The sequence below is a fragment of the Lagenorhynchus albirostris genome, chromosome 14 (assembly GCF_949774975.1).
Source record: "Lagenorhynchus albirostris chromosome 14, mLagAlb1.1, whole genome shotgun sequence".
NCBI lineage: Eukaryota > Metazoa > Chordata > Mammalia > Artiodactyla > Delphinidae > Lagenorhynchus > Lagenorhynchus albirostris.
In genome coordinates this window covers 76,845,384-76,860,231 of record NC_083108.1, presented here as the reverse complement: position 1 = coordinate 76,860,231, position 14,848 = coordinate 76,845,384, and the positions used below count along the sequence as shown (strand labels likewise).

The 14,848-nt window shown below is 48.9% G+C and overlaps 1 protein-coding gene across 2 annotated transcripts in view; it reads left to right on the top strand.

Annotated features, from left to right (window-relative positions):
- Nucleotides 1-14,269: 14,269 nt before the first annotated feature.
- The window catches only part of NOS1 (nitric oxide synthase 1), a 181,195-nt gene continuing 180,616 nt past the window's right edge, over nucleotides 14,270-14,848 (top strand). For both annotated transcript variants that reach the window (XM_060170350.1, XM_060170349.1), the window contains exon 1: nucleotides 14,270-14,565. The gene's annotated coding sequence lies outside the window, so the exon portion shown is untranslated. The remainder of the gene's footprint in view (nucleotides 14,566-14,848) is intronic.

Genomic DNA, 14,848 nt, shown 5'->3' with positions numbered 1-14,848 from the left:
GGAATGCCGTAGATTGTTGTTTCCCTTCCTCCATGCACACATCCTGGCCTTGCCGTCCAGGGTATAAAGCCCCAGGCCTTGGAGCACAGAGGTTGGATGCCTGAATGGTGTCAGGCATAGTGTCACCCAAGCTTCTCTGACTCCCCTTCCCTAGCTGTCATCCAGTTGGTAGCCTTTATCCCACCATGGGCTCCCCAAATCCCCGTGGGCTCCCATATCCCATGGGCATCGCTTCCACATCATGGTCCCCTAGAACCACTGTAGCTCCTACCTTGTGGCCCTTTGGTGGATCTAAAATGCCTCCCACTGGGCAGCTGAAGTAGTCGAAGAAAGTCTCCCCCGTATTTTAAAAGGTCATGTCCCCCCTAGAGTCTGTCATACAGAGTGAAGGAAGTCAGAAAGAGAGAAACAAATACCATATGCTAACCCATATATATGGAATCAAAAAAAAAAAAAAGTTCTAATGAACCTAGGGGCAGGACAGGAATAAAGAGGTAGCCGTAGAGAATGGACTTGAGGACACGAGTGAGTGGGGAGGGGGAAGCTGGGGCAAGTGAGGGCAGCATCGACATATATACACTACAGAATGTAAAACAGATAGCTGGTGGGAAGCAGCCACAGAGCACAGGGAGATGAGCTCCGTGCTTTGTTTTTTGTTGTTTTTTTTTAACATCTTTATTGGGGTATAATTGCTTTACAATGGTGTGTTAGTTTCTGCTTTATAACAAAGTGAGTCAGTTATACATATACATATATCCCCATATCTCTTCCCTCTTGCGTCTCCCTCTCTCCCACCCTCCCTATCCCACCCCTCTAGGTGGTCACAAAGCACCGAGCTGATCTCCCTGTGCTATGCGGCTGCTTCCCACTAGCTATCTACCTTATGTTTGGTAGTGTATATATGTCCATGCCACTCTCTCGCTTTGTCAAAGCTCACCCTTCCCCCTTCCCGTGTCCTCAAGTCCATTCTCTAGTAGGTCTGTGTCTTTATTCCCATCTTACCCCTGGGTTCTTCATGACATTTTTTTTTCTTAGATTTCATATATATGAGTTAGCATACGGTATTTGTCTTTCTCTTTCTGACTTACTTCACTCTGTATGACAGACTCTAGGTCTATCCACCTCATTACAAATAGCTCAATTTTGTTTCTTTTTATGGCTGAGTAATATTCCATTGTATATATGTGCCACATCTTCTTTATCCATTCGAGCTCGGTGCTTTGTGTCCACCTAGAGGGGTGAGGTAGGGAGGGTGGGAGGGAGACACAAGAGGGAAGGGATATGGGGACATGTGTATGCCTATGGCTGATTCGCTTTGTTGTGCAACAGAAACTAACACAGCATTGTGAAGCAATTACACTCCAATAAAGATCTATTAAAAAAAAAAAAGCTCATGTCCCCAACCACACCTGCTACACCCCCAGCAGAGCTCAGGCAACATGTACCCCTTCATTCCCCAAGACTTCAGCTCATATACTCATCCAATAAATATTTAGTCAGTTCTTCCTGTGCTTCTGGGAAAAAATGAGGAAGAAAAGTGCCCCCTACCTTCAGGGGGCCTGAGTCCAGTGGATGAGATAGAGAAGTTCTGACAGGTGTCCTGAAGCCCCAGAGGACCACCCATCCCCGACAAGAGCCCTCAGGAGAAGTTTCTCAGAGGAGGGGACTCCAGAACCTTGTCTTGAGATTTGAGTCAAATGGGAGTGAGTGGTAGGGAACAGTGTGCCAAGTGGAAGGAATAGCCCATGTGCAGGCTCAGAGGCAAGGTGATGATATATTGAAAGCCTGCCCCTGGGCACTAGCTCGGCCCTCCCTTGATTTCCCCCAACCCTGATGCGAGACCCTGGGAAATTCCACCCCCAAACAGAAGGTGCCCTGGCTCAGATGTGGAGACCTTGACTTCTCCCCCAACATCATGCCTGGTCCAGCTTATTGGCCTTGTCCTGGGAAAGAAGATGTCTCAGGTGGGTTTGTGCTTGCTGGATCAGGCCAGTACTTAGGCTGCCTCGGACTCTGTCTGCATCTCTCTCTCTCTCTCTCTCGGGCTCTGTTGCTGCCTGCCTCCACACACTGTCTCTGTTTCTTAGTGCCCTTGCATTGGGTAGGACTCATGGATATCACTTCTATAGATGGATTGGCCATCAGCCCTTCTCTTTAAGGCATTTTCCTCCCTGTCTTTGCTTCTGCTTCACTCTCCCTCTACCTCCTCTTGCGACCTGTGTCTCTGCTCTCTGAGGCCCACATGTCTGTCTTGCCACACCAGAAAACCTCCCTCGGCTGTCTCACCATGGCCTCTTTTCTGGAGAGTTTATGTCCCCCTGTTCATAGGTCACTGGACTGTTGAGGTCAAGGACATGCATAAACATGGAAATTTATTGATGGAAAGACCCTACTCTAAGGGTCTCCAACTAAACATGACAGGTGTGATGGGCAAAATACTGGTTTGTTACCAAGTGGCTTAAGAAGATGTAGAGGTCATAGTGGGCCATGGGCCAAGTCTGCAATGCAGCCTAAAGTGTGGAGAAAATGTATCAACCCTCTTGGTGGGATGGTGTGTGCCATTGTCGCTATAAATATGTGTCAGGGCTTGAAGGATGGGGAACATAGTATCTTTGCCGACCATAGGACTCCCAGGGGTGTGTGTGTGTGTGTGTGCGTGTGCGTGTGTGTGTGTTGCTGTACATTAGCAGGGCTTGTTCACCTGCTTCATTGTGACTCACATGTATTTCATAAGCCGCACTCGATCGTGAATAATGACCTCACCATCAATTTCTCAGTGCCAGTGGTTCCCCCAAGCATTCCTTGGATTTTCTTAGCTTCGTGCAGCCCACGAGCGCTTAGTATATCCCTAACCTTCAAGGGTATTGGAGAGAGTACATGAAGTAAGGAATGCCAGTAGCATCACACAATACCTGGCACACTGTAGGTGCTCAGTAAATGTGGTTTCTCTTCTCCATGACCCAACTGTAGCTTTCCCAGGAATTCCACCTCCAGGGGGTTGTTCCTGAAAAGATGAAGGACTGGAATAGAGAGATGGTAGGTGTTACCCATTTTCTTAGATGTTGGTGCCCTGGTGGACATGGGGAGGGATGCCCACATCTCATAAGGGCACACCCGCCCCACCGCTGCTGTGGGGGTTAGCATCCATAGGGCAGAAGCTCAACCTTAGGGAGCTGGAGAGCCTCCGGCAATACCAGCACCCTCCAAGGCCCCAAGACAGAAGCCAAGGGTGTGCACTGGGGCCAGATGAGTCTGGTCACACCAGGTGAGTGCCCTTGCCCATGGCTCGGCCAGGCTGAGAACATCCCACTTGGGCGGTCAAGTCCCACCCTCAGCCTTTCATTTCCATCTCCCTGGGCTTTGATCTTGCACTGGGGTCCACTCCACGCACTTACCGCATGATTCATCTGGTTGATTACTGACCTTAGGAAAATTCTCAATTGTAAAAAAAGCTTTCTCTATGTAAATTATGCTGTTACTTTTTCTATACCCAAAGTATATATACCTATAAATATTATACATATATATATATATTATATATATATATAAAGTCTAACTCTTGTACAGACCGACATGGACCGATGGCCCATATTTCTTCATGTTTGTTCTGACTGTCGCAGAATGAGTTCATGTACGAAGTTGGCTTCATGTTTTCCTTTTGGGGCCGCTTCTTTCCTTTCCTTGATCTCTCTGTCTTTGTCTGTCTTAGTCTCTGTCTGTCTGTCTCTCATTGCCAATGTCTCATTGCTGGGAAAGAACAGTCGATTCAGACGCCATCCAAGAAAGGAAGGCCAGCTGGATGGCGGGTCCACTGTGTATATTTGTACAGAATCATTTATAAAGTTTTCTACACTTCTCAAAAAGGTATTTCTAACTTGGGCTTTTGGACAGGTTGTGAGCCTCTGAGCCGGCAAGCCTATTGTTTCCTGTGTTTAGTGCAATGTTTAGTGAGAATCCAATGTCTGAATTATTTATGCCAATAAAGAATTTGAGAATCACTGCATCACACTGCCGCCAAAACAGGTCTGAATTCTGTTGTTGTCTGTTGTATAGAAGGAATCTTGAGATGCGCCATCAGCCAGTGTCTCAGTCAGCTATTGACACAGTAATGCTGCATAACAAATTTTCCCCCAAACTCCGTGGCTGACAACAACTAGCATTTATTCTCATGCTCCTGGGTCTGCAGGCCTACGCTGGCTTAAATAAGGGTCCTTTTTAGGCTTCAGGTCAAGATCAAGTCTGCTCCACCTGCCTCCCTGTTTCAGGGCGCAGGCTGAAGAAGAAGCTCCCTGGGGCATGCTCTTCCTATGGCAGGTCACCAGAACAGAAGAGCTAAGACAAGCTGCTTGAACACTTTCAAGGCATCTTCTCAAACCACATCCACTAACATTCCAGTGGCCAAAGCAAGTCACGTGACCCAGCCTTTCAGTAGGAAGAGGCTGTAAGCTCCACCCAGAGTGGGAGGGGGGAGGAAAGTGAATGTTTGCTGAACAGGAGTGCAAACTATCATAACCTGGTCGAGTATTCTTCCATCTTGCCAGACATCGATGTTTTCTCCCTAGGGATGAAGATGGTGGGAATGCACAAGTGCATACACAGGTATGCACACACTGTGTACACACACACACTGTACACACACACAAATATGACTCTACACGTTGAGCACCTGCTCTGTGTCTGGCCCAGAAAGTATTAAGCATTGTCATTAATCCCCACAACCACCCAATTCCATGTGACAGATGAAGCTGCTGCAGAGGGATGACGTAACCGGCCCAACCCAAGGTGAAAAGCCAAAGCCCACACTCTCTTGGGCGCATACACAGCGTGAGGGGCTCCTCAGTCACGTGGATTACCAACGCCCACTTTACAAAGTGCTCTTATGAAATAAGATCACATCTCGTCAGGAAAACCAGCCAACGAGGCAGGGACGCTTCAACTCATTCAAAGCAGGAGGGACTGAGAGCTGGGGAAACAAACTACAGGGTAACTCCGACTCAGATTCCCAGCTCCCTCCCTGGAGACCGTTTTGCAGGAAGATAGAAGAGCTGGCCCTCTCTGTCCCACTAAGTTCTTCCTAGCACACACTCCAGGAGCAAGGGCACGTTGATGGACCTGGAGTCAAATTCTAGCTCTACCACACGCAAGCTGTGTGGCCTTGGGCAAGTCGCCTAGCTTCCCTGAGCCTTCATTTCCGTATCTGTAGAATAGGCGTAATTATTGTCCCTCTAGCACCGAGCTCCCAGTGTCATGAGGCTTACGTGGATTAACTTGGAGCAGTGCCCGCCTCTAGTAAATGCGCTATGGATGTTAGTTGCTAGTGTTAGTATTTGTTACTAGTACAGCTGTGGTGTGGGGCCAGCCTTAGTGAGTCAAGAACAAGCTGCACTCTGAGTTTCTGCGCCCCAGAGTTGCCCCATCTCTGCGGGGAGGCGACTCAGGCCCCAGCCCACCGCCATCGTCTGTCTCAGAGAATATCACCTGGATATAATGCTATAAATTTGCTCACCTACCTTCACGAGCATGATTTCTTCCCTCTCATCACGATCCAATGTGGTGGGTGGTCCAAGCTGCCCCATTTTACAGAGGGGGAAACTAAGGTTCTGAGAAGCGAAAGTCTCCCATAGCGTCTGAATTTCAGTCCTGGACTGTGTTACTTAGACCAGCTATGTGACCTGGCTAGACAGTGATGTCAACTGTCAGAGCCTCAAATTCTTTAACTGTGAAACTGGGATACTAATTGCTCTCACTTCCGAGAGCTGTGATCAGGATTAAAAGCAAGTAAAATACTTAACACATTTCCTGACATAAACAACCAATAAACGTTAGATATTTCAAGCCCAGATCTGCCATTTAGCCCTGGGATAGTGTTGACGTGGGAAGAAAGTGTGAGACAGACCAGAAACTTCCATCCTCACCTCTTCTATTTCAAGCAGAAGAGAAGGGGACAGAGTTTTCCCTGGGGACTGGAACTAACTGACTGTCCCGGTTCTGGCTTGTGGTACTCTGTGGCCGCAGGGCCACCATCAATCAGGCAGAGCAGGTGTTGAGCTGAGTAAGGGAGGCCTTGCAAGTCAACGGAACTGAACAGCTCATTAACCTCCGTGCACAGGCTGCAGGGAAAGCGGCTGGGAGTGAGAAACAACCACAGAGGAGGTCACCCAGCTGCCCCAGCGGCAGGGACAAGGTCTCTCAATCCCTTCTGACCCCTGGGGTCCTCCTCACCTTTGCCCAAACTGAGACCCTTATCTCCCATCTCCCATCAGCCTGTTCCTAGGCACAGTGCCTCTAACAAGCTAAACGAGGGTAAATGCGTTCTTAGACACGTAACAGTGGCTTCAGCCAGTGCCCAGAGTTTTCCTGAAATGTGCTCATGGCAGGCTATTGAGTGTGGTCAAAAAGCAAAGGAGCACTGCATGAAACTAAGTTAGGTGTTGTTTCTTTGCTGCAGGACTTGTCATAGCCTTTAATATGCTCATGTACCTCATAAACTCTCCCAGAGTGGGCTAGAGTGTGTAGGTTTCCCAACTTATTTGGCCCCAGAACCCTTTGTTCACTGTTTCTTAGAGGATTCATATTCCATGGGATGCTTTGAGAAACATTGCTCTCAGCCATGGGAAAAATTTGAAATATATTCTTGGACCCCTTACAGACCATGTAGTTTCAGAGTCCATGTTTCCCAGACCATCAGATGAAAAGGAAAAAAAAAAAATTAGGGAAACTGATATATCGTCTTGGCTTTTTATTTTGTTTTGTGAAAAAACAAAACAAAATCCAAATAAGGTCTCTCCAACTTCAGCTGTTAGCCTTGACTGACTGGTGCAGAAGTACCAAACCAAGCAGCCCCTGCCTTGAAGGAAGATGACCTCCAAGGTGTACCTTACACTCCAGAGTCCCCCGCAGGACCAGGCTGAGGCTGGAACCTAGCCTGAAATGGCTCCTTGCCTGCCTTTTCCCCAACCCACCCCCTCACCCATCACATCTTTAATAAGTGCGTTGCGTGTGGCTCCTTAGGGCCTGCTTCTGGGAGAACCCAAACTAAGACAGTCACCTGTGCCACTGTCTGAGCCTCAGTTTCCTCAGGCATCATATAGGGATGGAATCGCATCCAGGGAGATGACATGTGGAGTGATTTAGCACGGAGGCTAGCTCGTAACTCAAGAAAGGCTGATACTTGCCATTGTTGTTAGGTTATTATTGGAACGTATGTGTCTTCGGGGTTTGCAGCAGCTCTCTCTAGCCCACGAACCCAAGAGATCATTCTCTACAAGAAAGACTGGCTGTTGAGCAATGGCCCACCTGTGATGTCCTCACCTGGAAGCTGCAGACCCAGCACCTCCCCCGACCCCACCCCCTGTCAGGAGGTACTCCCAGAACACGGGCTGGAGCGTGAAGCTCTGGCATGAGGTCCCCTCTAGCACTGGGCTCCTTCCCCTCAGACTTTTCATCCAGAAAGAACGAAGCTTCAATGCCTCTAACCAGACCTCTGAGGATTTCAATTTTTTGATTGCTTCCTCTTTTTTTTTTATATCCGACTCCACACCAGCAGCCGTCATGACTATGGGGCAAGGCTTCGGGGGGAAGGGTAGGGAGCAGGTCTGTGATTTTCTTGTTCAGCGCCGTCCGGATTCCGTGTTCTATGTGACATTTTCCAATCTCAATGAGATTTTTTTTTTTTAAGGAAAATCAGATCCCACTTAAAGAATAATGGCTAGAAGTTCTTTAAGAAACAAGAAATTGCTAATACCACCTTGACACGGAGGCAGATGTGAAACAGCTAAGTGATGTCCCCTAGACATTGAACTGGGGGAAGAGGTGAATTGGCCAGCATCACTCACTGAGGCCAGATTTGCAATTGTTTTATTACATATTAAATTCAGTCCTCTTAAGGCTGATTTAGTTTTCACTTGCAACATATTTGAAGTGATGTTTGGTTCCATTGCTGCTTTCTCTATCTTGAAGTAAAAATTCAGATCAAAGGACTTAATGTTACTTTCATTACAGCAGGGGATCTGCAACCTCCAGCCCCCAAACCCCATCTGACCAGCCACCTAGTTTTGCACAGCCCACAAGAATGATTCTTATATATTTTTTTTTTTTTTTTTTTTTTTTTTGCGTTATGTGGGCCTCTCACTGTCATGGCCTCTCTCGTTGCAGAGCACAGGCTCCGGACGTGCTGGCTCAGCGGCCATGGCTTATGGGCCTAGCCGCTCCACGGCATGTGGGATCTTCCCGGACCAGGGCACGAACCCGTGTCCCCTGCATCGGCAGGTGGACTCTCAACCACTGCGCCACCAGGGAAGCCCTGATTCTTATATTTTTAAATGGCTGAAAAAATCAGAAGATTCTGTGACAGGAAAATTACATGGAATTCAAATTTCAGTGTCCATAAATAATGTTTTATTGGAACACAGACACACACTGTATGGTCTGTGAGGCTAAAAATATTTACTATCTGGTCCTTTACAGAAATTGTTTGCTGACTTCTGCATTACAGAATTGTCAGCACTCTCTAGGGAAGGAGGAGACAGGTCTGTTTGGAGTAGGACAGTGAGAGGACATCCAGCCACATTGGATTGGGTTTGGGAAGAAGGTTCTTTGCCAAAGGTAAGGGTCCCTCTCTTTTCTGGCTGCCCACCCCTCTCTTCTCCATTTGGATGTATATATCCCAGCAGTCCTTTCTGCTCCATGACTGTATGATTTGGCCCTGCCCACCCATAGCTGATTGGTTTAGGGATAGACACCTGACCTAGACTTGGCCAATCAGATGTCCTTCCCTGGGAATTTAGAATTCTGAACTGGGGCTTGCAGGGAGGAATTGAATAGTATTAGGAGCTAATACTACTACTTATGTGACTCAAAGAAGGTTCAAGAATTTCTACTGCTGACATCCCCAGAGCAGACTTGGTTTTTGCATTTCCTCAGACTCCTTGGTTTCTCCAGGTGCTGTGTATTCTAATCAGTTCTTCCCCCTTCCTCCTCTTCTCCCCAAAGCTCAGTTAGAATTTTTTTTTTTTTGTTACTTGCAAACCAAACAAACCTGAAGACCTGTTCTCTAGCCCAGATCTCTGCTCATCATTTACGTGATACAATGTCAGGTCTTAATGTTATTTCTTCTTGCAGAGGGGCATTACAAAACATCCAGAGATATGAGGATGAAGACAGTGACCTTCTAAGTAAATTAGAAAGATCTGAGTGAGAAAAGATGATAGGCTTTATTTTTAAATGTAAAAACATTGTATAAACCAATTTCAGAATCAATTTCATTAACAATGTTCTTAACACTAAAATTTTATTAGATAAGTTGTTGAACCTATTGGTGGCCAAGTTTTTTCATCATCACCAAATGGCAGTATGGCATGACCTTATAAAACTAATGTCAAGATTGATGTAAGATTACTGAGAAGCTATGGAAACATAAAGGGAGTTGCACGAGGGAACAGTATCGAGGGAACAGTGGAGAAAAGAGCAAGGGCTTCACAGTCAGCCAGACTTGCGTTGGAATCCTAGCTCTGTTGCTGTGTGATCTTGGGCAGGTTGCTCAACCTCTCTGAGCCTCAGTTTCACCATTCATATAATGGAGACAATACTAGTCTCTGTGCCATAGAGTTATTGTGAGGATTAAAAGATATAATACAGGTTAAGCCATTTAACACTGGGCCAGGCACATAGTTAGCCCTCAATAACTGATAGCTACTATTACCAGTTTTATGATAGATCACCCAGAGAAAGGTCAATGCTATTTCAAGGTAGCAGGCACCCTTCATCCCCATTTCTCACAGTTTAGACAATCCTGTGGGCTCCACCTCCCCCTGCCCCCAACTCAAGTCTGTGGTCTGCCTGGTTCTATCTACCCTTCACTTTCCTTTTCATCTTCCCATCAAAGGTTGACTTTCAAGATGAAAGGCTTTTGCTGGAATGAGTTTGCAGCCTTCCAGCACCTCTGAAAGAGCAGGCTCCTTCTGAGGGTTGAGACTTTCAGGGCCCTCCTCATCCCAGTAAATTGTATCAAGATATTTGCACTTCAAATGGCCCCACCCTAATCCCCTCAGAGGCTTCTTTCCTGAGCCTTGGGGCAGTTTCCTCACACCCACATCAGTACCCTGAATACTCTAGAGGGACCTCCACACACTATCTTTACAGCCCCTCCAGCCTGGTAAATTAGGCACCAGACGGTGTAGGCCTTGCCCCTGGCCGGGAGCTTAGACTTCATGCCCGCAATAACGCTGGGAAGCTGTGCTATCTGATACCGTAGCCGCTAGCCACGTGTGGTTATTTAAATTTAAATTGAGTTAAAATTAAAATTTGAAAATCAATTCCGACATCGGACCTGCCACATTTCACGTGCTTGATAGCCACGTGTGGGTAGAGGTTACCACCTTAGTGCCCACATGGCCATCATGGCAGAAAGTTCCACTGAGCAGTGCTGCACCAGGTGAAACTGTCATCACCCCCACTTTCCAGACAGATGACAAAACTGAGGCTCAGAGTCATGCAGCTGTGTAGTTAAGCCAGGATTTACGCCAGGCCTCTGACTCCAAGCCACCAGACTGCACCACTTCTCCTACCAGTGCCTGGCACTGGGGCTGGGCTCCAAGGACAAAAGACGGATGAACTTGGAGGACAGAGAGATGAGTAATGAAAAACAGTACCATGTGGCAGCCCACAGGATCTGTGGGCCCAGGGATGCCTTACCCACTGAGCTGAGAATATCCATCTCCTGTCTTCATTCCCTCCATCAGCAAAACTTCCCAGAATGGCGTTGCCCAATACAGAAGCCACAGGCTACGTTTAGTTATTTGAGCCCTTGAAATGGGATGAGTCTGAATGGAGATGTATGTGTAAAATACACACTGAATTTCTAAGATGTTCCAAAAAAACACCCAGAAAGAGTGTAAGCTACCTGCTTAATAATTTTGTATCATGATTACGTCTTGACATGATCCTTTTCGACTAGACTGAGTTAAACAAAATAATTACTGTAATTAATTTCACCTGTTTCTTTTCACCTTTTTAACGTGGCTATTAGAAAACTTATAATTAGTTCTGTGGCTCTCAGCGTATTTCTCCCAGCTGTTGCTGCTCTCGAAGGCCTACTGGGTGTCAGTCCCTGCGCTCTGCCAATGGCCGCAGGGTGGAACCAGAAGAGAATTCAGCTCCAGGCTGACAGCAGATGCCTGTGGGAGCGCAGACGAGGAACATGCGGCTCTGAGACTGGTCTCCGCAGCCAGTGCCCAAGCTCTGAGTGTCCGCCAGCCCTGCCTTCTGCACAGGGACGCTGAAAACCTGCACACCCAGGGCTGCGTGCGCAGACCTGGGGCCGTAAGCAAGCAACTAACCTTTTCTGTTTCCTCATGTGTAAAATGAAAATAATTACCCCTGCCTCCTGGAGTTATTTTAGAGATGAAGTAAATTAATGAATGCAAAGTGCATGTCCCATAGCAGCTGCTTAATATATGACTGCGGTTAGCAGCTAGGGGTTAGTTCCCCAGTTGTTGTTCCCCCAGGGCATTTGGCGATGTCTGGAAACATTTGGGGTATCACATCTAGAGGGGGGAGGTTGCTATTGGTGTTTAATGGGTAGAGTCCAGACATGTTGCTAAACCTCCAACCGTGCACAGGAGAGCCGTCACCCCCACCCCAAAGAATTACCCAATAGCGGTGAGGTTGAGAAACCCTGGTATATAGCAATGGCTGTCATTGCTATTAATAGAAACACCTGTGAAAATTACCTAATTAAAGGTACAGTCACGAGATGGTAGACTCCATGAAGGCAGGGATATTTTGGTCATCGTTTTATCTCCAGTACCTAGAGCAGTGCCTGGCACATAGTAGGTGCTCAGGAAATAGTTGTTGAATGAAGAATGAATGAAATGGCAGGGCTCCTCATCGTCAAAGGCTCAAATGCTCAAAGTAAGAAAGGGCATTGTAGATGATCATTGCGATCTGTACTTTTATTAATATAAGAAACGTTTGCTGAGCACCTACTGTGTGCCATGCTCTGTGCTTGGGTACTGGGGGTTTAATGGTATGGATGGAACAGAGGAGGTGGAGCTCAGTCTTATGGGCAAGTTGGACAAATGAACAGGTCATTCTGGCACCGAGTGGTAAGTGCTGGGGCAGGGGTGAGCCCCAGGGCTGGGGAGCTCAGAGGAAGCACCTGCCTAGGGTGGAAGAGGGACTCAGAAAAAGCTTCCAAGGGAAGGTGATGTCCAACATTAGGCCTGGAGGAGGAGGAAAAATCAACTAGCTTTTTTAGAACACTCTCCCCATTTGTGGAGTCCCCTTTACAGCATCCTGCTGGAATCCTTTGACTGACGGGGAGCTCATTCCCTCACAAGGCAGCCCACTCTGTGATTTCTCACTGCTTCTTACTAGAATATTCTCACCACCAGGGGCTAGGGTGCAGTCACCTGACCTCAGAGCCCTTCCTTTGTCATCTTGAGGCCCCAGTCTGTACCCCAGGCACCTGTCCCATGTCTGGCTCAGGAGGGCCCCATGGCTGACAGCCCAGCCAGCTGCCTGCTTTCTTCCCAGCCTGACAAGCCAGGCCGGCTGAGTCACGGGCTCAGCTTCTCCCAACCCATGTGGGATCTGGGCCTGGGCCAAGGGGATCAGCTCCCTGCCAGAGTGCCCATAAGTCAGACCAAAATGAGCCCATGAGCCTCACTGAGGATTAGACCTAACATTCTGGAATGGCATGCTCCACCTTGGAGCTCCCTGAGGGGCAGACCCAGAAGACAGGCATGTTATTCTACCAGTGAAGAAACCGAGGCACACAGTGGTCGGGGGCGGTGAACCTGTCCTGCCTGAAAATGGTATTATAATAATTATTATTGCTATGGATTGTCATGGTTAATTATTAGAAATTGTCAGGTCCATGTGGACAGGGACCCGTGTGCACCGTTCACTGCTATATGCTCAGTGCCTGTAACAGTACGTGGCACATAGTAGGTGCTCAATTTCTTTTGTTAAATAAGTGCGTGGACAATAATAACTACTTCTATTTTTGGAGGACGTTCTACAAGGAATTACATATATATTTGTTTTTTAATTTACTGTCTGTGTCCATCACCAGGACACAGACTGACTCTATTTTGTCCACCATTATGTGCCCAGCACGATGACACACACATAGTAGTTGCTCAATAAATGTTATTGAGTAAAGAGGCAGGTGCTGGGCGTTTTCTCATTTAATGTCACTCAGCCCAGGCAGGGAGGCAGTGCTCTTTAGCACATCTTCGAGATGAGAAATTGAGCCCTGGAGCAGGGAAAGGACCTCTGAAGGTCACCCAGTTGGTGAGGAAGAGCCAGGGTTTGAACCCACATCTGTGAGTTGGCAGAGACTGTGTGTGCTCTTAACTGCTGGGTCCTGCTGCCCCTGGCAGTGAGGGGAGAGGGCAGGGGTGGGGGCCTCTGAGAAGGGGTACTGAGGCAGAATAAGGACCACTTCAGCACTCCCCAATCCTGCCTTGTGTGTCCCAGTCACAAAGCCCTTTCAACATGGCGTCTCATTCGGTGTTCACTGCAGCTTCAGCAAAGCCCAGAGAGGAAGAGTAACTTGCTCAAGGTCACACAGCAAGTTCAGCACAGGTCTTCTGAGTCTATGTCCAATGTTCTTTCCCCTAAACCCCAGTTATGGCTCAAACTCAGAGCCCTAATATAAGCAGGGACGCACGCGGTATAGGAGAGAAAGCTTATGTTTCAGCATAAACACAGACTTTGTTTTTCCAGGCAGCCTGGCCCAATACGACTGGTGGCAAATCCAAATTGCACACTTTGCTGTATGACCTTGAGATCTGGCTGCCTGTCTCTGAGCCTCAATTTCCCTGTCTAAGAAATGATGCCTTACTTTGCAGGGAGTGGTTAAAATCCCTGACGTGGTGTCTCTCCTGCTGTGTGATCTTAGGAAAGAAACTTAGCTTCTCTGAGCCTCGGTTTTTTCACCTACTAGGTGGAGTTAATACATATCCATCTCTCAGGGCCCGAGAGAGTTCACAGGGTACCGCGAGGGCACTGTGCAGGGCCTGGCACGTACAAAGTGTTCAATAAAAATGTTTCGGGGGGTGGGGGTCCTTTGGGAGCACAGTGGGTGACCCTCCTCAGGATCCTGCGGACCCAGCCTGGCCACTGCAGACCCAGCACACACACTCCCGGCTGCCCCCAGCCAGCTGGGGGGAAACCTGAGCCACCCTCCTCCTGGACAGACGCTGTCACTGCTGCTGCCGCCTCTGAAATGAAAGAGAGGTCAGAGCCTAGGGGAGCGGGGCTGGGTGTGCAATGGAGGCGGCCGGCCCGAGAGGAGGGGAGGGGTGGCCGGCGGCTGCCTGACCGCCCCGGTCTCTCCAGGGGAGGCCTGAACCGGCCGGGCCTGGGTGCAGCCCCCCTGCCCTGGCTTCAGCCTCCCAGCCTGCCCCTGGGGAGGGGCCACCTGGTGTCAATTAAGGCCCAGCCACGCGGCTCGCACCACGCCAGGCGGCTGATTAGTGCCGCTGGCCTCTCCAGATGGGGAGCCCGGCCTGAGAGGGGCGCCTGCCACCACGCCAGGGGGAGGCCTCGCCAGAGCTGGTGAGTACCCGGGCGGGGGCTCTGCTCCCCGGGCAGGCGGGCCTGGGGAGCCCGGCGTGGCCGTGGTGGGGAGGGGGCTCGCCGCGGGCTTTGCTCTCTCGCCTCGGTCTGACCTGCCGGGTAGCCCAGGGGACCAAATGCCGGCCTGGTGTCCTTCCTCCCGGGTCATGCAGCTGCAGGGGCCACCCCCGGGCTAAGGCTGAAGGGGACCTGACAGGTGAACGAAGGGCCAGGTGGCCCAGACGGAGACTTTAGGGTCCCAGCGCTCTGCTCGTCACCCCGG